We start from the raw sequence: 24633 nt of genomic DNA, 5'->3' as shown, positions 1-24633 counted from the left end.
AGTGTTGATAGTTGAATGTAACAGTCATAGAGTAGTTGAAGAGTCATGAGGGTAGTGTTATGTTCCTATACCAATAAGTTTCATTTTTCATGATTGACAGTGGAAGTGCCAAATATGTTCATCTTTTCATGCTGCAAAGGTTCCATGTTTGTATACAGAAAAAGAAAATTAAAAAATGTAAAGAGGGTATGCCTTAAAAGAATGATCAAAAGGCAAGAAAATGAGTTGGTCAGGAAGAATAATAGAAATGAACCCCAAATCAAAAGACCAGGAAAGTGGCTAGCCAAAATGCCACTGCTATCTCATTTGCAGCTTCACAATGTGCAAATACTGCTGATTATCACACTTGATGGGTGGCCCAACAGTTCAAACTAGACCATGCCATGTTTAAATTGCCGTTGTAGAATAGAGGAAGGGCATCTGTCCAAACAGTTCAAGCTTGGTAGATTAGTAGCTAGGTAGAGAAATTAAGGAGCCCAACCGCTTAATTTGGGCCCTTGGAAGAGACAAGGGTTGATTTAGGTAGGAGGGCAGTCAAAAGAAAAGAGGATAATCAGGGTTTTCAAGTCTAAGTGCACCCATTCAAAAGGAAGAAAAAATGTTAGGTGTATTAGGCTGGGTAGGTAGTTTGAGGTTGCAGAAGCAAGGTTTTGGTCACTTATGATACTGTGAAGGAGAGCTCATCTCATCAATGACAGAAGTGTCAAAGCAGTTGTTTGGTGGCAGAACTTTGGAAGCATGTCTAATTCCCCTTCACTCCCCCTAAAAGTCTCTTACTGACACCCCTTGAGGACCTTGGGAGCTGCCCAACCAGTCCTGTTTTCACTTCATTCTTATAAAAAATCAAGTCAAGTTTTGGCTTTTCTCAATGAAAAGAAGCCACATTTCTTGTGTAAAAATCATTTCTCCACATTCCATTCACTCCTATGCCTAAGTTTCATTTCTCAAACTTAGCCTTTTCCCTACACTTTCACTTCACAAAGTCATATTAACTTCTAATCTTATTGTATAGCTCCCTAAACTACTTTCCCATCCCTATTTCTACAAAAAATCATATAAAACCCCAAAAAATATTAAATATCCTCTCCTATAGCACTATAGCTATGTAACATAGTCTTGGGAAATAATAGTCCATCTGGGACTATTATGAACCCTTCTGCGTCCTAAACCCGGAGTTACTTTAGCCTCTGGTTAAAGTAATAACCATGGTCCCCTTCCTTTGTTTATAAACCTAACCCTTCTCCTATTCGCGCTCATTATTAAGGTTTGGTGTTTAAATATTTTGATTAAACATTAAACTATTGTTTCCCCTTTGCACATAAACCCGTAACCCGCATTAACCCAAAGTTTTGGACCTCCCTCCCATGGCACATTTTATTTTAATAATTCGGCCGGGTCCCGCACCTAACCCTCTGTCATTTCACCTGCGCCGTCCGCCGTTCGATTCCCCACACTACAGATCAACGGTGGGTGGGCGTTCTCACTCCCCGATCCGTCGGAGGTTAGCGTCCGGGGGATGGGCGGTTTCCCTGCCGTACCCCTGCCACGCGTCATCCTCCCGGTGTGTTCGGAGGCCCCTCCCCTGATACCGCTTATGCCGAAAGGTGGTGCGGGACCAAACCAGAAACCGCTCTCCTGTCTGTGACGTCAGCGCCACGTCCCCGTGACGTCACCGCCACCTCATCTACCTGCGTCCCCACCCTGCCACCGTGTCCTGTGCCACGTCGTCGCCCAGTCAGCTGCCACGTCACCCTACCGTACCCGGTACCCGTCGATGACGTCATGCTGACGTCATCGCAAAAAAGCGCCAAAAGCGCCAAATATGCCAAAATTTTCATAAAAACACGCGTTTCGACCGTTTTAAGTCATTTTCATTGGTTGTGTTGGAGAGCTGCCTGTGCTGTTTTGCGTCCGTTTGCTTCCAGAATTTGAATTTAACCAAGTGCGCCCCTGCCGTCTCCAAATTCGCCGCCATTGTTCTCCATTGCACCAGCTCAGTTGCCCTCGGCGCCATTAAAACCAGGTATTTGCCGAATTTCGCCTGTTTACCCCTGTTCTTGCCATTTTCTCCAGTTCACTTGTTTGAATACCTGCAAATTGCCAAATTTAAGACTCTGCAACACCTAAATACTGCCTAAAATTCACTAGTAGATCCCCAGCTCAAAAGAAACTATTTAAACCCGCGTCCCCTTGCAATTTCACCATTGAAAATCGCTTTTTAAGCTCGTATTGCCGGCAAGAACTCCACAACAGCTCGGCATTGTTCTCTTTTGCCACATTCCACTACAAAAACCTCAGTAAATTGGGCTGAAATAATCCCCATTCCTTCTGCAAGTTGCCCTTACAGCCTTTCAATACAGAGAATCCATTAAAGAGGAGAAGCCTTTCAAAACTCTGCAAATTGACCTCTTTTATGATAGCCACAGACATTGAAGGTTATTGCCTCATTTGAACTCATTGTGCAACCCCTTTGCAAAATCCTCAGAAAGCAGTTGGTCTCAGTCTGTTACTGCTCTATACTTCACTTCAAATATAAGCTCAGAAAGTTTCAGAATGGCCACTCCAACAGCTCTAAACATCACTCCTATGAACCCACCCAACAAAGAGCTTGAAGCAATGCCCCTAGGTGATAAAGATTACCTCATTCAAGATTTGGTTGGGGACAGGAATCACTTGCAGACCTTCTGCCAATTGAGAAACAGTTTTTTAAACAACTATGACATGTATGGCATATGGGAGTCTAATTTACCTTTTTACCTCCTCCCCTCTGTTAATATTTTTCCTGAGATTATTCGTCTATGTGCTGAGAACTATGAGCCAACTCAGAGAGCTGTCAAGTCTCCATCTGGGAGCATACTTTTTCATATTACTCCTGACTCTATCAACCAGATGTTAAACTTCAAACAGACTCAGCTATTGTTTCCTTTCTCTATGAACTACTTGCTGGATGAAGGCTCCAAGCTCTCCAGCTCTGAGATTGCAAGAATTGCCAAGACATTCATGAGGGAAGACCGCCAACCTACTGAGCCACCTCCATTCCTATATGTCAACTTCAATGAGGTGGGCGAGCTACTTGTAGATATGATTTCCTCTCTGCTAGGTTTTAGAACAAGTGAGCACATTGATGAAACCGTGCTGGTTCTGCTGTCTGCATATAGCCCAGGACAACCCCCTGCTGTCAAGTATAACTATGCCAAGTTCATAGCCAATAAAATGCATGACCAACTAGTGAAGCTGGATAGGGAGGGAATCTTCAAATATTCATCATATATCTATCATTTGTTCATGTATTACCAGTCTGAATGCTTCCAATGCCCCATCAAAAAGTTGGATTCAAAGGGTGAAAGAAGATCTGTTATATTTTGGTCACCGGTTTTTCATGAGGTTCAAAACTCTCCATATTCCTATTGTGAGTTCATTGACCAATATGTCTACCCAGCCTCTTGTCTCCTAATGAGAACTCGTCCTCCTAGATTATCATATGACATGCAGAAGATCTTGCAGCTGTCCAAGAATTACAAAATAGGTGATTGGTATCTCTACCAAAATCACACTGTCATTAGAATCTATGGTTGTGAGCACTGTCCTTACAGGCTCCCAAGATATGTACCGATGAGACTTTTTTCCTTGGAATATTACAGGCAACTCATTAATTCTGATCTCACTCATTTCCATAGTGCAAAGAAGAAAGCTCGCCTGAAATTTAGAGACCATCTAGGCCCCTTCATTATGAACAAGAAAGAGGGTTGGCAAGATGCTAACCAAATATTGGGGCAGAAGCTCAAGTTGAAAAGGAGTTTCTGGTGGGTCCCTTATGACCCGGATGGCTTTATCAGTGCCATAAGAGTTAAATATAGGCTGACAGCATATGAGCATTGTAGAGTCCCACAAATTGAACAATATGCCAGCCAAGATGAGTGGCTGGAAGGGACATTGGTTGAGGAGTTTACTCAAGAAGAAATTATGGAGCAAAATGTCAAAGATTTAGAAAAAACTCATGACTTGGATTCTTTTGACCAGGTAACTTTCAAACTGCCACAGCAAGTCGGACAAGGTCCATCTATAGCTGCAGCTTCACACGCTGCCCAACAACGGTCTACACCAGCAATAGGTACAGCAAAAGGCAAGGAGCCGATGGATGCAGAACAAGAAAAAATAACAGAACAGCCTGCTACCTCAAAAGAGCAAGGTCAAGGGCAGGCCCCTCCACAGCAGATTGAGGCACTACAAGTGCCAGCATTGCAAACTCCTGCTAATGAAGAAAGAGGTAAGAAGCGAGACCAAGAAGACTCCACACCTGCTAGTGGGTCTACACAGCAGCCTGAAGCTAAGAGGCAAAAAGTTGATCCTCCAATTGAGGAGGAAATTAGTGAAGAGATCCTAGAAAGTCCAAGGAGAGAAAGAGAAGCAAGCCAACACACACCTACTAGCTCTTTCCAGCAAGAGCAAGAAAGGCAGCATGGCATGGAGGTGTCCTCCTCAACACAACAGAGCAAGTGGCCACCTAGTATCAAAACTGCTTTCATGGAAATCAAGGCTCAAAATGAACTATTAAGAGTACAGTTATATGATCAATTCCTCAAGGCAACACCTGCCAAACAACAGAGGTTAATGGCAGCTTATGACCTCAAGGAGGAAAAGATGATTCTAAGTCATTTTAAGCCCAAGATACCGCAGCCACAGTCAGCTGCAGATTATGTGAAGACAAATTTAGAGGTCCTTGCCAAGGACATTCACCCCATGGACCAAATAGAATTGCACAAGCAAACAGGTGAGATGGTCTATGCCACTCTAGCAGATAAGGCCATGCTGGCCCACGAATTGAAGGAATCTCTGAAGAACACAAATACTCAGCTAGATTTGGAAAGAATGTCATCCTCAGCCAAAGACAACAGAATAAAAACATTGGAGGACATTATTGTGGACCTAGGACATGATCCTAAGGGTGTCAGAGCCCTTATGAAGAAAAAAGAAGATGATATTGCTGCCCTCTGAAAACAATTGGGGTTGTCTTCTACTATGCACCCTCAAACTGCAGAGCTGGTACAAGAAAAAGATGCTGAGGATACAATGGATCTACTGATGAGAATGAACCAAAGAATAATTCAGATGGAGAAAGAATTGGAAAGAGCAGTTCAAGGCAAGCAGGGAGAGTCGACCTCCCAGCCACCTCAAACAGTTCCAACTGATGTCCCTGTTCCTCTTACACAAGCAGCAGTGACCCCTCCTATCATCCCAGCATCCACAACAGCTTCATCCACCACAGATGCTACAGCAGCAACAACAACAACAACACCTGAATCTAGCATGAGCATGGAAGAAATGATGAAAGCAGTTAAAGAGCTAGAACTTCAGGCAACAGAGGTAAAAGAGGCCAAGGAAAAGTTGGCCAAACTGGAAGTAAGCTACGATAAGTCCAAGGTGACAGTAGCTGAAAAAACAAGGGAAATTAAGGCCTTGAACGACAAAATAAAAACCTTGGAGAAGGAGCTGAATTTTGAAAAGACTCTAGCTGAAATAAAAAAGATTTTGTGGGCCAAAATTTGCCAATCAATCACTGGACAATGGAAATCAATCCAAACCATGCATGAACAGATAGAATTAATAGGCCTAGCTCAATTTGAGAATCAAAGGGCTAGGGCAGCATTGGGAAATATGCCTGAGCAGGCTACTAAAATGATTCATTTCCTGAACACTCATACCAAAGAAGAGTTGGCAGCATTAGACATCAGTAACAAGACAGATACTGTTCTAATAGCAAAAAAGGTGCTGACCCTAAGAAATTTTGTCCAAAGTCTAGAAAGAAAGTGTCAGGAAATGCAAGCAGAAGTAGATGATTTCAAGCTAAAGCTTGCAGCATTGCAGAGCAGAGGATTGCCCAGCCTATTGACCAGCGCTGGAAGACTGCTGACCCGGGAACAGTATGCCACCACGATGAATAATTACATTTCAAATCAAATTACAGCATCCACAAGTGCCTCAGAGGAAACAGGACCTCCATAAGGACAAAGCCTTTATGACAAGCTGGAAAACCTGTTTTTCATTGAGCATGAAATCTGTTATCTCAAAATCAGGCCCTGGAAGGCTGCTGATCAGGAAGACTTTGAGTAACTATTTCAAACCAAACTTTTGGCTGAGGCTTAGCCTCCTCAGCCTGAGAGGGCTCTCTCAAAGGGTTAATGATTTTGATTAAAGAATAAGATAGATGGCTAACTCTATGGTTTGTGATTGTATATGTTTATAGGTTGAAAGATGAAGGTTGGCTACCATTGGGCTATGGAGTCAAAGTATGTTCAGTACCACAGCAAGATCAGCTTAACATGAAGTCAGGGCATAGAGAGTTTTTATACATCAACAAAACAAAGATACAATGCAAGGAAACACAGTTTATAAATACATGAAGGAAGTTAGAGCATCATTGATGAGTTCTAAGTAACATGTATTCATACCACTGCAAGTAAGTGAAAGAGGAAAGCCATGAGACAATAGGACATTAAAAACCCTCTTTGAATCCTGAGTAGTGAAGCCAAAACATTCTACCTAGCATGGAAGTCAAGGCATTATAGAGTTCAAGTGCAGAAATGCAAATATAAAATAGTGAAACACAGTTAGTTTATCTATGAAGGAAGTCAGAGCATCATTGATGAATTCTGAGTATCATAAGTAAACCTCACTGCAATGTAAGTATTGGAAGATGCCATCAAAACAAGAACATACAAGAACTCTTCATGAATCTTGAGTTGTCTAAGTAGAAATTCTGCATTAGGTTAAAAATATACACAGTCTGCACATAGAGCAGCAGCTGAGCCAAAAAGTCTCCAACCCTTTGCTAATTCGACCTCTTGCTCTATATAAAGCATTTACAATTAGCATTCCATCATCCCTCCTAAAGATAATTCGAATTTTCCATCAGTGACACCTATTCTAACCATAAAACAAACCATTAAATGTATTTGACACCTAACTAGTAGTCCTAGAGACCTAATACAACTAGGAGTGTAACTCCTTATTATGACTAAAACAACCTTATCTAGACATTTGAAGCATTCTTTGACACCTAACACTCCATGAAGTCAAATTTGATGAAGCCTCCCACGTGGTCACCCAACTGTTGATGACAAACCCTAGAAATTAGGGAACATGTTTCCTTGTTTTTAGGTTTAGGATCCCTGAAAATGGCACGTGGGACAGAGCCTTTATCTCTTCATCCATGACACATTTTACGAAACTGAAGGAGGTTTTTGTAGCCCATGTTGTCTAGAACAAAAACCTCTCCTGTGTTTTTAAAACATTCCTCCCGCTGTTCAGAATCTGTCCTTGAAAAACACGTGTCAAACAGGTAACTATTCCTTGCTCTGTTCTGGCTGAAAAATAGGTCTTGGGACAGAGGTCATAAATTCTCGTAAAAAATGTATTTGGAAAAACTGAAGGAGGTTTTTGTAAAACAATCCATGCTGAACAAAAACCGTTTTTGGATTTTTGAAACACTACTCCAGCTGCCCAGAATAAGTCTTTGAAAAACAGTTGTCAAACAGGAGATGAAAAACTGCACCTACAGCAGTTTCGTAGTGCAACTTTGGTCACCCTTTTCTCCCAGCTCATAATCAATTTGAAGAAAGTGGAAGAGGTTTTTGCACTGTAGTATCTTAGGAATGAAAACCTCTTTCACTTTTCAGAGATAAGTTTTCAACTACTCAGAAACTCTTCTAGAAGTTACCTAGTAAAACAATTTTTTCTGCTGAAACAGGCTGCTACAGGGGTTTCGCAGCGCGCTGCGAAAAAACTGATTTCGTAGCGCAAAACAGGATTTTTACACTGTCTGCGCTACGAAAACGTGGATTTGTAGCTAGTTTCAAAATTTCTCCGAAATTATGTGAGATATGTCTTCGAAACACATGGTGAGGCTTCTAGGACATGGAATGAGGCTATCAAACTTTATTTGAAGATGGACATGAGACTCTAACCCTATGAATTAGACTCTAAAACATAAAAATGGCTTGAACATGACTTGACCATGACTGATACAAGAATTGAGAAACCATGTAAGTTGTCCAAACTTTTTAAGGAAGTTTTACAGTGATAACAAAATCAATCACTTGTTTGAGGTCCCGCCCAATTTTTACAGATATATCGAGGCAGATGAGACATTAATACAGATACAAAGACATCAGCTGCCTAGAGAAGATTGGTGGCAAGCAATGCTGGAAATTTTACCCAAGTAATCTCGGTCTTTTTCCTCTTCGTTCAGCTTCAGATTTTGGTCAACCACAGATCATATTATAGGTCAGCAGAGTTGAGTACGCAGGCACCAGACAGAGCATGAAGACAACAGGCAGAGCAGGTCAAAACAGTGACTCAGCAAATCATTGGGACAACAGACCTAAAAAACGCGAATTAAAAGCGCATTCACAGCCGGCTTTGTTGGTCCAAAAAAAGTCAAGATTTCTCTGACATAAAAGACAGCTAGTGCACCAATATTAACTACAGCATCTATTTCTTCATTTACTTCCTTGGAAGAGTTGGTGATGTAATTTATTACATGAAGACTCATCATCTAGATATTTTGTATCTTATTTTTGTATATATAGCTCCCCATAGAATGTATTTTGGGGTTGGTTGGTGATTTTCTCCCTAAGAGGTGCGCTGTAAATTTTCGGACTTTATAATACAAATGGCTGGTGAAGTTCATGGTCTATGCACTGTCTTGATGTGAAAGTGATGAACTGCATTCTGCTACAGAATTCCTGCGTTGTTTAATGGAATAATAAGTTTTCCTAAACCATGTTTTGTCTTTCTGTGTTTAACAAATTCACATATATGTTTCATAATCTTAGCAATAGAGAAGAAGAATAGCTCAGGACTTGTTTGAATGCACCCTCTGCTCAATCTCTGTTTCTAATTGTGTTTTCTTCAGAATTGGTCATAAATATGAATTCTTAATTGCTCATGTTTGCACTGATTCTTTCATTATGAATGCTGTTTAGGAATTCTTGGTTGCTCCTAAATAATATTCTTACACTTTCCCTCTATCAGCATAGTGAAAGATCCTTGACTACCTTTCATTCCTTGATTTCATGCCATCGATTCCCAGATTTGAAGAATTGTTCCATAGATGCCTGTCTGGCTCTGTAGCATCACCTTTTCCCCGAGAAATACTTTCAGCAGTACACTTTCATTGACTCCATTGCCCAATAGTCTACACTGTTCTGAAACTGCATCCCAGTTCTGCCTGAAATCATCATCCAACCAAATTTAAAACAAAACCCAGTACATCATAACTAGCCTAAAATTACTCCAAAACAAAGCTAAAACTTAAAGAGAGAGCCCTCCCTGGTTGCAGGTAGGCTAGGACCTGCAGCTAAAAGATTGGTTAGTGGTTACCTCGGCCGTATTCCGTTAGGAGCCAGGGAACAACCTGAGTGATAACATCATTGGCGACTCCACTGGGGAACGAATGAATTTTTGCTATCACTGTCTATTCCTTAAAGCTACAGATGAAGCCCAAATGTCAGCCAGGAAGCCTTTGAAACTGTTCTTGCTTTGCAGTTACAGGAGTAAATAAAAGCTGCTTTAGTCAATCTTCATGTTAGTTTTAAGCTGCAAATAGCTGTCCCAAAAATTTAATCAGTTTCTTTCTAATTCTAAAGCATTCGTAGAAAGATACCAAAAAAACAAATTTGGAAGCTGGCTCCAAAGAAGAAAACTCGGTATACCAGGTCAAACCCTGACCCAGATCCTCCAGTTGTTTTTGACAATCCCAACTTAATCCCAAAGATCCTTAGGAAACAAGAGGAACAAGAAGATTTTGCTGATTCAAGCCCTGAAACAGTTCAGCAAAACTATATTCCAACCCCTGCTAAAGCTTCAGTCCGTCCTCACATTGCTCCTACTTCTCCTAGTTCTTCATCCACCTCTCAAAACACATTCCCTACACCTCCATCCACTACACATATTTCTGCTACTATCCTTGCTGTCCCAGCTGTTCCATTCCTTCCTATTGTCCCATTTATCCCTGTCAATATGGAAAATCGTTATGCCCCTTTACAGTTACCTGCAAATCCAGGGGCTATGCCTCAGGATTATCAAAGTAAGATCACATATTTCGCTGGAACTGGCTCTTACACAGCCCAACAACACACTAAGAAAATGCAGGACTATTTTGAGAATTATGAGATAGACGATGATGATGTGAGAATGAAAATTTTTGTCCAAAGTTTAACAGGTGAAGTAAGAACTTGGTTTAGAGCACTTGCTGCAAATTCCATAGCCAATCCGGATGCTCTTTACTAGACATTTCTCAATAGATGGGAAAAGAAAAAAGATCCACTGCACATTTTATCTGAGTATGATACTATAAAAAGAGGCCCACAAGAAATTGTCCTAGACTATTGTGCAAGATTCAACAATGTTTACAATGCAATTCCTCAAAACCTTAGATCTCCACCTAATTTAGCTTTGATCAAATTCCCTGATGGATTTGATTCTGACATGGCATACCAATTGAGGGAAAGAGCCCCTCCAAGCTTAGCAGACATGCAGAATATAGCTGTTAGTGTGGAGGCAAACCTAATTGCTAAAAGAAATAGGGCAAGAGCTGAAAGAAGAACCATTTTTAAAGAAGAACCTTCAGCATTTGAACAAAAATTGGATGCAATCATCAAAGGTATGGACAGACTTGGAGATAGGGTAGAAACCATTGAAAGAAAGTCATCATGGGAAGGTCAACCAAGTACTGCAAGAAGCCCAAACTTTAGAAAGAATCAAAATCCAAATGTCGGGAGGCCTAGCCCTGATCAGAACATCAGATCTCCATTTCAAGAAAACTATGCCGAAGCCTCAACATCTAGTGAACCAACAGAGGACCCTCACATCAACTTGATGGGTTTGAACAGTGAGCAACAAATCTTTTTAACTCAAGAAGACCAAGAGGCTCATAACATCAATCAATTTCAAACCAAATCTAGAGAGTCATTTGATTTTAGAGAAGGCTATGATGCAGCAATCTATGAGGTTCACAAACAGTATAAATTAAGAAGTAGAACCATAGATGTACCTGAACCTGCTAAGGTCAAGGATACCAAACAGCCAAAGAAAACAAAAGACAAAGTTGCTCTCTCAGAATCCTCTGATAGAACAGACCCAAACCTAAGAGAGGTTACTATGGAAGATGTATCAGATGTACAACAAACAAAAAATCAGACATTTACATGTCCTCCCACAAAAGCAAATTCAAACAGTATCCGTGAAAATATTCCTAAAACATAGGTACCTCAAAACAACATTCAAAATCAAGAGAAGATCACTGAAGACTTAGCCTAAAAGGAAAAGTCTGCTGGTCACAACACAAGAACTCAAATGGAGAAACCCTTCAATCTACAAGCAGAAATTGGTAAGCTAAAAATAACCATTCCTCTCTCTGAGTTGGCCAAACATGAAGTATATCGACAAAAAATCAATAGGTCACTCCAAATACCAGACAATAGGGATGCTGTAAATGTTTTAGATGATCAACTTGAATTACTTTTTGGTCCTGAGGTTAATGGAAAAACAACGAATGGAGGAGTTCCACCTTTTTATGTCAGTTTAAACATTCATGACAAGGTGTTACACAATGCAATGTTTGATTCAGGAGCTTCCCATAACCTAATTCCTAAATCTGTGATGGAAAAACCAGACCTAGATATTACATGACCATACAAAGATTTATTTTCATTTGATTCCAACCAAGTCAGGTGTCTAGGCCTAATTAAAGATTTATGTGTCTCCTTGGTCCAATACCCAACCAAAACAATTCTGATGGATGTGGTGGTAGCTGATATTCCACCCAAGTACGGTATGCTTCTATCAAGAACATGGGGGGCCAAACTCTAAGGATCTTTGCAACTAGACATGTATTATGCCACTATTTTGGTCTTTGGACAGCCAAAGAGATTGTACCATGAAACACTAATGAAATATGTGGTGAGTAGTCAAGAAAAACCCCAAAACTTCCCCATCTATTCAATACATTCCGACATGGACTCATTCATTCTATATAATGCGGACATGTGTCCCAAAACTGATGTCAAACTCCTGATAACAGCACAACCAAAGGGTATGAATGAACAATCTGCTACTCAAGATCAAAAAATGGTTGATGTGATTGATGTAATAAAGGGAAATGATACATTAAAATACATACAAGATCCAAATCTGCCCATTGAACAAACTTCTAAAACTTTTGACAGAAGTCATAGCCAACAAATCTTATGGTGCTTAGAGTTTGATGGCTCAGTAAACAAATTAGGAGCAAGGGCAGGGGTTTGGATACACAACATGCAGAATGACCATGCTAAAGGTCATGCATATAGATTAAATTTCAGATGCACAAACAATATGGCCGAGTATGAAGCCCTTTTGTTAGGTCTCAAACTCATTAAGAATCTAGGTGCAACCAAAGTCTCAATTCTAGGAGATTCAGATCTGATCATACAGCAGATGAAGGGAAATTTTGTCACAAATGATCCTAGGTTGAGGGCTTACAGAGGGGCAGCCATTGAAATACTTAACACTTTCTCAGAATTTCAGCTCACCAAAATCTCAAGAAAGCACAATTTACATGCACATAGCTTGGCAACCTTTGCCAGCACATGCAAGCTACCATTTGAACCCAACCACAATTTCACTGCTGAAATCAAACATAGGCCTGCAGTCCCTGATAATATAAAAAATTGGCAGATCTTTGAGAGTGACACACAAATAAATAATTTCCTGACGTTGAAAGAGGAATTCTCCAGCATGAACATTGATACTAGCACTGTGGATGATCAACAACAGACAGACATAATTGAACAAAATATTTCAGCTGAAGCAGCAAATCTGATCTTGCACCCAACAATTTTTGATAAAATTCTTTTACAAGAATTGAGGCAAACACACCTTGATGAATTAGCTGAGGCAAAAGCTGAGGTAATTGATCTAAAAGACAATTTTCTGCCCACAGGTTTAACTCCTTTGGAGGATCTATTCGATTCAAATGACATCTCAAGGAAGCCAAAAATGCAACCACTGAATGTTGAAATTGAGGACTGCAACATTGGAACCACAGAATATCCCAAAATAGTAAGACTCTCCAAAGCTTTGCCTGCTAATCAGAAATTGAAATACATTGACTTGTTTAAGGAATTCCAAGATGTGTTTGCCTGGAGTTATGAGGACCTCAAGTCCTATGATACCTCAGTCATCCAACATACTATACCTTTGAAAGAGAATCAAAAGCCTTTTAAACAGAAGCTTAGAAGGGTGAATCTCGTCCTCCTTCCCCTGATTGAAAAAGAAGTTAAACGAATGTATGAGGCTGGAATTATTGCACCTATCAGGTTCTCAGAATGGATTTCAAATCTAGTACCTACTAAAAAGAAAATAGGAGAGATAAGACTGTGTGTTGACTTGAGAAATTTGAATAAAGTCTCTCTCAAAGACCATTACCCTTTACCAAAAATGGATTATATCCTACAAAGGGTAGTGGGAGCCTCTAGGATCTCATTGTTAGATGGATTCTTAGGATTCAATCAGATTTTAGTCCACCCGGATGATCAAGACAAAACTTCCTTTACAACACCTTGGGGAACCTTTAAATATGTCAAAATTCCTTTTGGACTTAAAAATGCAGGGGCCACTTTTCAAAGAGCAATGGATATAGCCTTCGCCAAAGAGATCCATGATTTCCTAGTAATCTACCTTGATGATCTCACTGCCTTTTCAAAATCAGACCAAGAACACTTAGAACATTTAAGGCAAGTGTTCCTAATTTGCAGAAAATATGGCATATCATTGAATCCAAAGAAATCACTGTTTGGCCTAGAGGAAGGCAAGCTCCTAGGTCACATCATTTCAAAAGATGGCATTAGGATTGACCCGGACAGAATTCAAGCTATCCTTCAAGTGCCTCATCCAAGAAACATCAAAGAACTACAAGCTTTTCTAGGGAAGATTAACTTCTTGAGAAAATTCATTCCTAATTTGGCCGAGCTCATAACACTGTTAAACAATATGCTGAAGAAATATTCTAAAGTTAAATCGACCATGGAAGCCAAACAAGCCTTTGAGGACATCAAAAGAGCTTTGACAAATACACCAGTCCTCACAAGTCCCAGATTTGATAGAGATTTCATCATTTTTTCCTTTGCATCAGAGCATACCATTGCTACTGTCCTATTGCAAAAAGATGACCAAGGATGTGAGAAGCCAATTGCTTTCTTTAGCAAAGCTCTTAGAGATGCTCCCTTAAAATATCAAATCATGGAAAAACAAGCATATGCCCTTGTAAAAGCCATCAAGGATTTCAGAGTCTACATTTTGTACTCACATGTGATTGCCTATGTCCCAAATGCTGTGGTTAAAGACATTTTAACTCAAGAAGGAATTGAAGGCAAAAGGGGCAAATGGATAGCCAACATCTTAGAATATGACATTGAAATCAAGCCTACAAAACTGATAAAAGGACAAGGGCTAGCCAAACTAATGACTGAAACCAATTTCCAAGCCCTTGACATCAATGAACTGGACAACGAAGAGGAGATGGCGACTCCACAGATCAATCAAGCCTTTTTACAATCTCCCTGGTATGCTGACATATGTTTTGTATTGTTAAACCTGCAAGCTCCTCCAGGGTTGTCCAGGACAAAAAAGAGATTCTTGAAAATGAAGGCATCAAAATTCTGCATCTTAGACAGTGCCTTGTTTTGGAAAAATCATGAAGGTATTTTGCTTAGTTGTTTAACATTGAATGAAACTGACAAAGTTCTCAAGGAATTTCATGCAGGGGACTGTGGTGGACACTTGTACTGGAAGTCTACAGCTGATAAGATACTAAGGGCTGGGTTCTATTGGCCCTCCCTGTTTGCTGATGTGAAAAAATTTGTTGTCTCATGCCACAAGTGCCAAATCTTTGAAGGCAAAAGAAAGCTGTTACCTTTACCCCTCAAACCTATTTCAACTGAAAGACCATTCCAACAATGGGGTTTAGACTTCATTGGTGAAATTCACCCTTCGTCTTCTGGCCAACATAGGTCGATTTTGACTACCACAGACTACTTTACCAAATGGATAGAAGCCATCCCTTGTAGGCAAGCCAATGACTCAATCATCATGCAATTTTTGGAAACCAATATCCTGTCCAGGTTTGGCTGTCCAGAAAAGATCATTACAGACAATGATGCTGCTTTCAGATCCAAAAGAATGATTAACTTCTGCCACAAATACCACATTACCTTGGGCCACTCCACAGCCTATTACCCTCAAGGCAATGGCCTAGCTGAGTCCTCCAACAAAAGCCTCATCAACATCATCAAAAAGGTCTTGGAGGAGAACAAAAAGAATTGGCATAAGAAGCTGGTAAATGCACTGTGGGCAGACAGATTGACCACCAAAAGATCTATTGGTACGAGTCCATATGAATTGGTGTATGGTCTAGAGGCTGTTTTCCCTTCATCTTTGGGAATCCCAGTGTTAAAATTGCTACAAGAAATACAAGCAGAGCCTAATGATATGCAGAGAAGGATTAATCAAACTATTCACTTGCAACAGACAAGAGAAGAAGTATATCAGAGAACCCAAATTTTACAAGAAAAGCTGAAAAAGATGTTTGACAAAAGAACAAAAGCTGAAGACTTCTTCATAGGAAACAAAGTGCTGAGATGGGATTCTAGAAGAGAGGATAAAGGGAAGCATGGCAAATTTGATTTCCTGTGGAAGGGACCCTATGTTATTCATGCTGTACAAGGTAACAACACCTATTTTCTGAAGAGTTTGGATGGCACAAATACTGAAGAAGGCCCAGTCAATGGGCGAATGCTCAAGCACTATTTTGATTCCCTTTGATCAGCATAACATAACTGTATATTGTACATAAATATTTGTATTTCCAGCAGTTTTCATTTACAACAATTAGATAAGGAACAACATGCAACAGATTTTGAGGAAAAAGTCGAGGAATTACGTCACTCTTGGTGTATATTTTGAAATTACAACAAAGGATCAAGGAGAAGACTTGGGAAGTATACAGATGATGTTAAATATTCAGAGAAACCGCAAAGACAAAGCTGTAATTTTGCACAGAGCAGCTCATAAGGACTACATACAGGATACAAAGGTTCAGATCATTAGTCTTCAAGAGAAGGAAATTTAAGGCTACAGCAAGAGTTGAAAAACAAGGCAATCTGACCTGCTGTTCTTGGCCTTTCACAAGCAAAGGCCATCCCCAAGTGGAGCCACTGTTATGTTCCTATACCAATAGGTTTCGTTTTTCATGATTGACAGTGGAAGTGCCAAATATGTTCATCTTTTCATGCTGCAAATTAAAAATGTAAAGAGGGTATGCCTTAAAAGAATGATCAAAAGGCAAGAAAATGAGTTGGTCAGGAAGAATAATAGAAATGAACCCCAAATCAAAAGACCAAGAAAGTGTCTAGCCAAAATGCCACTGCTATCTCATTTGCAGCTTCACAATGTGCAAATGTTGCTGATTATCACACTTGATGGGTGGCCCAACAGTTCAAACTGGACCATGCCATGTTTAAATTGTTGTTGTAGAATAGAGGAAGGGCATCTGTCCAAACAGTTCAAGCTTGGTAGATCAGTAGTTAGGTAGAGAAATTAAGGAGCCCAACCGCTTAATCTGGGCCCTTGGAGGAGACAAGGGTTGATTTAGGTAGGAGGGCAGTCAAAAGAAAAGAGGATAATCAGGGTTTGCAAGTCTAAGTGCACCCATTCAAAAGGAAGAAAAAATGTTAGGTGTATTAGGCTGGGTAGGTAGTTTGAGGTTGCAGAAGCAAGGTTTATTGTTATTGTTGTGCCCCTATTGTCCCCATATTGTTATTATTGTGCCCCATAGGATCCCTCTATTGTTATTTTTGTGCCTTTATATTATTATTGTTAGGTCGGCTTGGTTATATTGTGACCCCTTAGACTCCTATATATAGAAAGGAGGTTTTGTCATTTGAATCATCCAAGAATTGTTCATTTGTGTAATGTAAAGGAGTTTGCCCCCTCGGAGAGGCTGAATTCTAAGGCGTTGATCTATCTTTTCTATCTTTTTGTGAGCTGGTTTCATAACATATACTCACATGGCAGACCTAGAAAGGCATGAGAAAGACAAGTCACCTAAACAAATCATCAAAGATAAAGAGGCAGAAATTAGAGATCTTAAGGATTTCTTGGCAAAAGCAAACTTCATGATTTCATTCTTACAGTAGGAGAACATGCAACTTAAGGTAAATCAATTTTTTCTTTCTAAACCTAGGGTTGATTTGGTGGCAGATGATGATAAAGGTAAGAGAGTGATAGATTTTGAGAAGCTTGGAGCCTCAGATCAAGCCAAGGAGGTAAAAGGCCAGAGGACTGAAAAGAAAGGAAGCACTAGGGAGTGTGCCATCTCCTCCACCAGGTCAACAAGACTTTGAAGACACCATTGCAGCTGAGATTGAGAAAGACAAGAAGTTGTGGCTCGGTAGGGTTAATGAGCACCTAGAGAAGCTCTTTAAGAAGGCCAACAGGGACACCAAGCTTCAAAGAAACATGGCAAGGCATTACTTCACTAGAAATCAGATTTGAAAAATTACAGTTAGGAGCATGAAGAGGAAGCTAAAGAAAACCCTAAAGAAACTTAAAAAGAGAGATAACCTTGACCTGCTTTCTGATGCATCATTTATTGTTTAACTCATCATTTAGGGAGAAAAAAGAGCAATTTTGAAGAAATTTTGGCAAATTTTGGTGATTTTGGGTATTTTTTGCATTTTTGACAGTCATGGTGCACAAAAGCACAACGAGCTCACGTTGTGCTTCTTCTAGGGACCTCCAAATGATGGAGTTTTTACATGTTTGGATATATCTTGGCAATTACATTGCAAATATGGACCGTTTTTTCCATGTCAGTCTCTAAAACTGAAGGAAAAGTCAAAAAAAGGGTCAAAAAACATGTTTCTGCCTCCTTTTTCTGCCCCTCGTTGCACTTTTGGAGAAGTCTTGGGAAAATCAATTTTTGGAAGCCTTGGAGAAGTTTTTTTGCATTATTGAAGGTTTAGGAACCTAATATACATCCTAATATTTCTCCAACATATTTGGGTTCAACATTTGGATCAGGGAAAGTCCCTCAAACTACCTCCACAAGTCACACATTGCGCATCAGAGAAATTTCACTGTGCTTTTGCCAGAAGGTCATTTTCTTGAGTTGTTTCAGTCAAACTCGAATTTCCATGATGTAATTTTTCTTATATGGTTTTGACATGATGTAATTAAATGTACTTATGCTCGTTAAGGTGAAAATAGTGTAGTTTCATGCTTATTAATGCTTGTAAAGTCAAAGTGAATTAGTTTTGGGCCAAATTGGCAGTTGTTTTCAAACCTCCCTAGTCTTAGGTATGGTTGGAGATATTCTTGTAAAAAGTTCCTATGATAGTGGATTTGACCTCTGAGAGGGGAAAAATAGTCTTTGGTTTATATGTAGCCTAATCTAAGTTTTATAGAGGGTTTGATGCTTGTGAGTCAAAGGCTTTGAAGCTAGTGTACACCATCACTTTTGCAGGAGTAATACAGGCAGTTTGAAGCTATTATCTTGGGTTTCCTATGGTATGATTTTGTGACAGTGTTTCTTATTTGTTTTATCATCAATATGAATGTTATGTCTCCTTACTTACATCTTAATTCTTTCATGTGATCATGTTAGTAGTCTTCAAGTAGAATTCATATGTTTATGCTCTGTTTTGATGAGATTTTCATGTTTATGTTTAATTTCCTCTAATAAATGAATTCATAACTCATATGCTCATTTTAATCCTTCACTTTTTCAACTGTACACCACCATGAAAACTCAAAAATGTCACTGAACATACCTACCTTGCCCTATTATATCTCTGCAGCTAATCTTTTGAAACCCTGACCTAGTTTCCTAGACCTATTGACCCTGATCCAACAAACCCTAATATCAAACCCTACTGAGATTTGAATATCTAGCCTAAGATCTATCTTCCTCTCCAGTCACTCATTGGCTGTGAGATCATAGAGAGAGCCCTCTCTGATTTGGTAGGGCTAGCTACCAGATCCAAAGTTGGTTTGAGGTTACCTCCGTCGGTCTTATTTATCAGCCTTGGGACACTGAGGAGTGCTAAAATTTTTGGCGACCATACTTGGGAAGCGAGCAATTTCATATTCCCTAGGAAAGATCATCAAAGTTGAGATCTGATTTGTTGATGGTGGACAGTGGTCAAAAACATATGAAGGCTGAACCATTCACCTGGTGGCTTAAACTTGATCCAAAGACTCCACTGGAAATAGGATCCAGAAAAATGAGATGAGTTCTATCTCCAGAAAGTATGCTCCTTTAAAACGACATCACATTCCAGGTTTTCCGAACCGCATGCCTTGTGTAGATTGGCAGAGTTATTTTCCGAATTTCAAAGACGAGAAATGAGATGATGCTGCTCTACATCCCGTTAAATTTCACATGCATGTGCATAAGTTAAATGTTCAATTTCCTGAAGATTGTATGATGAAGATGTTCATGGTAACCTTAGAAGGAAAAGCACGATCTTGGTATGAAGGTCTTCCATCTGCTAGTATTTATTCTCTTAAAGATTTTCATTCAACATTTTTTGAAAAAATATTGAGAGTCTCATCCTTCTTTGTCATTGGTTGAGGATTGTTGTGAACATTCTAAGCTTTTCATTCAAAATCTAGAGAATTCTTATGGTGATGAAGAGTTCATGGATGAAGAGATCTTGGAGGCTTTGTATGAGAATCCTTTCCATCACCGAGAAGAATAGGTGTCTTCTCCCTTGGATGAAATTGAAACTGAGTGGGATATCAATGCTAACAATCATCTTCCATATTTTATAGCTTATTACAATTCGCAACAATCTTGTGATCATGAGGGAGAACTAGTAGAGTTTAGTAGCCTTGATGCACAAGATACATATGATAATGGTCATTTCAACTACTCTCTTTTCCTTGATAAAGATCCTAATTCTAAGTTAGTTTGCATTAAGATCCCTAAGAGTCATCATTCATCCATTGAGTTCAAAAGTAATGAGTAGCACCAGCAACCGAAGAATGCAGCCCAAGACGATGGGATTAAAAGGGTATGCGATATAGAATTTCATCTTGTTGTGCCAATTGTGGAAGAGTATATTGAAGGTAATCTTTTCCAAATATTTCATGAATATGTTGCTCTAGAAAATTTCAATCCAGATTTACATGAAGAAACAATCATACATGTAGCTTCATATTTTGAGGATGTTATACTTCAATTTGACCATCATGAGTTGCATGAAAGTAGTGAAATATAAGAGGTTGTTTTAGAGCCTCTTGCACATGATGATCTTCCTCCAGATTCAGAAAATGAAGAGTGTGCTTGTATTTCCACTGACTTTCAAGATATGGTAATGTTCTAGATTATTATATACCATATTGCCAATTTGTTGCAGCCATTTGGGAATATGAAGTTTCTTGTATTTATGAATCATGAGCACATGTTCAGTGGTCACTTTGAGTTTCCTATATTTTTTTTTCCTCCCTACCCATGGAAAGTACGAGCAAGATTCAAGTAAGTAGCCATTTGCTAGATTGGTTACACTAGAGGGACCATATCGCATGATTGTATATATATCTTCAGCAGGTGGTGGTTATCATTAGGATTTGAAGCCCAAGGTGAAGACCCTAAGATCCCGATGGTTTGTTGCCATGTGTAAGTAAGTTAAGTGAATAGTTAAGTTTTTCTGTCAAGTCAAGTCAGTTTTAGTTTTTCTTAATTTTAGTTAGTCAGTCTTTTGAGTGTCAAGTGTTTTATTTTGACTCCATCGCCCAATGGATGAGGCTACCTAGTCTACGGTGTTCTTGACACCTCCTAAAGGAGCTTCCATCCCCAGTTGGAGCTGATGTTAGTGTCTATGAGTCACCAATGATCAAATGTACTCTTTCTGTGTGGTTGATAGGGTTATTAGGTCAAATTGTTATATTTTCAAATAATTTTTCAATAAAATTTGATCATTGGTCAGTTATAGGTCATTATTACTCCCTCCATACTCAAGGTCATAAAATGTTGTCATGGTATTGTCATCACTCCTTGTGATGGGTCACTAAAAGAGTGTCTTGGTAATCATTTAGGTCATCATATCATTATCATGCATACTACAAAGGTTCTGTTATCACTTAAGAAAAAAATATTTCAAATTCTGAACATCAATTTTTTAAATTTTTCAAAGGGTTGGTGTCAGTTTTGGTCTGGTCTTTTCATCTTGTTTTAGAGTCTAAGAGTTTGAATAGGAGTCTTGTTGGTATGTCAAAAGGGGTCAATTCTGTGTTTTAGTCTATCATTGGTCTCATATCTCACATGAACATCATATGTCGAAACTCGTTTCAAAGTTCTTACGCGCTACGAAACTGTTTAGGTGATTTCGTAGCACAAAACCTAGATTTTGCACTGGCTGCGCTACGAAATCAGGGATTCGTGTAGATCCGTAGAAAATCTTGTCTAGCTGTCATATCTATCAAAATCCGTTATTCTTACATCATCAGTGGTCAGTCCATACACTTCGCCTATCACATTCAACTGCTTATCCTCATCATTAAGGTCGTTAAATGTCTTGGTACGCTCAGATTGCAAGTTTCAAAAAGAGCCAAGTTTTCATACTCATCATTATGATTTGGTTCATGCATGAAGAGCGAATTGAGCAGCCTTTCAATTTGAATTTCTTAAAGATCAAGCGAGGCAGTTTTCAAGCGAGGCAGCTTTCAAGTGAGGCAGTGATCGAAGTGTGAGACAGTGCCAGTCTTTCAAATTTTCATTCTGCTGGAGTTTCATGGAGGGGTCTGTAGAAAGAAAAGAGCATAGGTCAGGTAGATGTTTGAGGAATGAACCAGAGGGGTTAGACAGCATCCTAAAGAATGATGAAGTTGAACAAGCCTTCAAACAGGTTGGCTGTTGGAGGTTTTGCCAAAAACTTCAAGGAGGCCATATGCAAGTCATCAAAGAGTTCGCTTTAAATTTCACAGGATTGAATTCAAAGGTTGGGGTAATTGAGTTTCCAATCTCTCCAGAAGTTATATCGACAGTCACTGAGATTCCAAGGGGACAGGAAAAATGGTTTAAAAATTTCAAGTTTGACATGACCCCCTGCAAGGAATTTCTGAAACCGGAGTTCATTAATTCAGACTTAAATAAATCCATGCCCAGAAGTTCTGTCAAAGATTCATACGCAAATTTGCTTACCTGCATACAGAGGTACTTCACCTGCGAAGGGAGGTATCATAAGGTGTATCCTTATCACTTCAAACTGTTGCTTCATTTCACTGGAAAGATCTCTCTTGATTTACCCTTCTACTTGTTTCGTAGCCTGGGAAAAATGTGTGACAAGGTCCAGTTAAAGAAGGAAGCCTGTGAGACCTCATTGTTTCATCACGGCTTAGTCAAATTGATCATTTTGCATGAGCTCTAGAAGATAGACAAAGAATGGTCCGTGTTCATGTTTATGTCTGGCTTCAAGAATGAAACTGGTCTCAGTCCTCAGGCTACGAAGAGTTCTCCACCAGAAATCAGTCATCGTGCAGAAACAAGATCCAGGAGATTCATAAAATTGAAGGCTAGGAAACAGGTAAAGGAGCCCACCAGACCACTGGTAATTCAAGACACACCCCAGCAGTCCCAGAAAGAGAAAACTCATATTAAAGAAGGTGTACATGAATCATCTACAGGTGAAGCAATCCATAGAAGAATAACCAGGAGTCAATTAGCTAAAGGAAAAGGCAAGAGAGTGGTTGTTGAAGAAAGCCCGGTTTCAAAGGGAAGTCTGAATGACTTGCTGCAAGCTATCGACATTGAAGAATCTCCTCTGGTTCGAGAAGACTTGATAGAATCAGGTAAAAACAGAACCAAAGGGGTCAAGGCCTCGAAAAAGCTCAAATTTGATGATCAGGGTTCTAAGTTTGTCTTTAAACCAAGAAGACCTGTAACGAGGCATTCAAAGGAGATACAAGAGGAGCTGCCACAGTCAAGTGAAATAGAGGAGTTAGCTAAAGCTCATGAAGAACCTATGACTACATCAGAAACACCATCTCAGCTACATAAAAACGATAAAGGTAAGGCAGTTATCCCTCAAGGGGAACATAGTGTTGAAGAATTGAAAAAGAAGTTGAAATTAGCAAACCTTGAAATTGCTAAACTGAAGAAAGCATCAAGGAAACATGCAATCAAGGAAGTCATTTTAACAAAATGGAGGCTCTGTGGGAAGACAAAACCATTGCAATACCCGAGGTGGTCGACTGTCATGCTCAATACTACACCTGGTCAGTCCCTGCAATAAAGGAAGCAAAATTCATCAGAAAAGTTAATACAAGACTGAGAGCTGGGATTAGAATCATGAAGAGGCAAATCGAGGATTTGAAGATACAACTAAGCTAGCGGGAAGGATTTTCTTAGCTAAGGAAAATCACGCAGCAAGTAAAGTTAAGTCCTTAAATTTTGATGATTTACCTTTTTGAAATTTTCCTTGAAGAATGATGCCTCTGCATTCAGTTTTGAACAACTTTAGGGTAGTTGAAAAGGACATTCCAAGATAAAGAAGCCCAAGACAGTTGAATTTTGGCATTAAAACTATGTTTTTGTGATTACACAGCAATTTCGTAGCGTGCTACGAAACTGCTGAAGATAATGCCTAATGCACAGCAGTTTCGTAGCGTGCTACGAAACTGCTGTAGTTGCATATTTTGATGAAGTTGACCAATTTTGAGGGACAAAAGGGAAAAATTTTCGAAAAGGAGTTTCTGAAGAAGGATCATTTACACAATACAAGCATCCAGCAAGGGCAAAACGAGCAAAGGAAAAGCATATATGAACCATAAGCCATTTGTTATAAAAGTGATCACAGCTAGTATTGTTCATCATACTTCAGGCAGAATTAAAGAGGTTTTATCTTCATATAGGTGCATGAGCAAGATCTACAATGCATGAAAAACATGATAGTCCCAAACATTTTTGTGTAATCAAAGAAGAACAGCAAGGATAATTGATTTCGAATATCCTTGTGGAGACCAAAAGCAAAAAAACAGGGGCAGTTTCCTACTTTCCAGGAGCAGTTAAGAGATGAGACATTAAGGGCCAGCAAGCAGTTTCAAACATCCACCAAAGCTAAACTGAAGAAGACCATCTGTCAGAGAATGGATTTGGGTTGTATTTAATGCTACTACCAACATGATGAAGAGTTAGAATCCTAATTGTTCTAGGTCTCTAAAACTGCTAATTAGCAGTCAGTTGCATTTATTAGTTAGTTTTAACTGTTAATAGGTGTCATCATAGGAAGAATTCGAGTTCCCCTCATGCTGGAGGAGGAATCTCAGTTATGTAAAGAGCTCTATATATAGCAGAAGAGCTGATGTACAAAGGGTTGGAAATTTATTGAGAAAAGCTCTGATATTTGGCTTTATGTAAAGACTCTGTTTTTTTAGTAATACAGTGCTTTGGCTTTGCTTCTCAGGAATCAAAAGGAATTTGATGCTTTGAATGTCTTGTATTGTTCTCTTCCTATTATCTACAGTGGTATGAATGTGTTATTACTTAGAAATCACTAATAGTGCTCTAATTTCCTTCATGCATTTGTAAACTGT

At 39.4% G+C, this 24633-nt stretch overlaps 1 protein-coding gene across 1 annotated transcript in view; it reads right to left on the bottom strand.

Annotated features, from left to right (window-relative positions):
• The window catches only part of LOC149266850 (toll/interleukin-1 receptor-like protein), a 109746-nt gene that overhangs the window by 74872 nt on the left and 10241 nt on the right, over positions 1-24633 (bottom strand). The window lies entirely within an intron of this gene.

Source organism: Pinus tabuliformis, chromosome 6 (assembly GCF_031772625.1).
Source record: "Pinus tabuliformis cultivar Carrire ecotype Pingquan chromosome 6, CPIR1, whole genome shotgun sequence".
NCBI lineage: Eukaryota > Viridiplantae > Streptophyta > Pinopsida > Pinales > Pinaceae > Pinus > Pinus tabuliformis.
The sequence above is the reverse complement of the archived record's forward strand: the minus strand, read 5'-3'. Positions and strand labels throughout refer to the sequence as shown.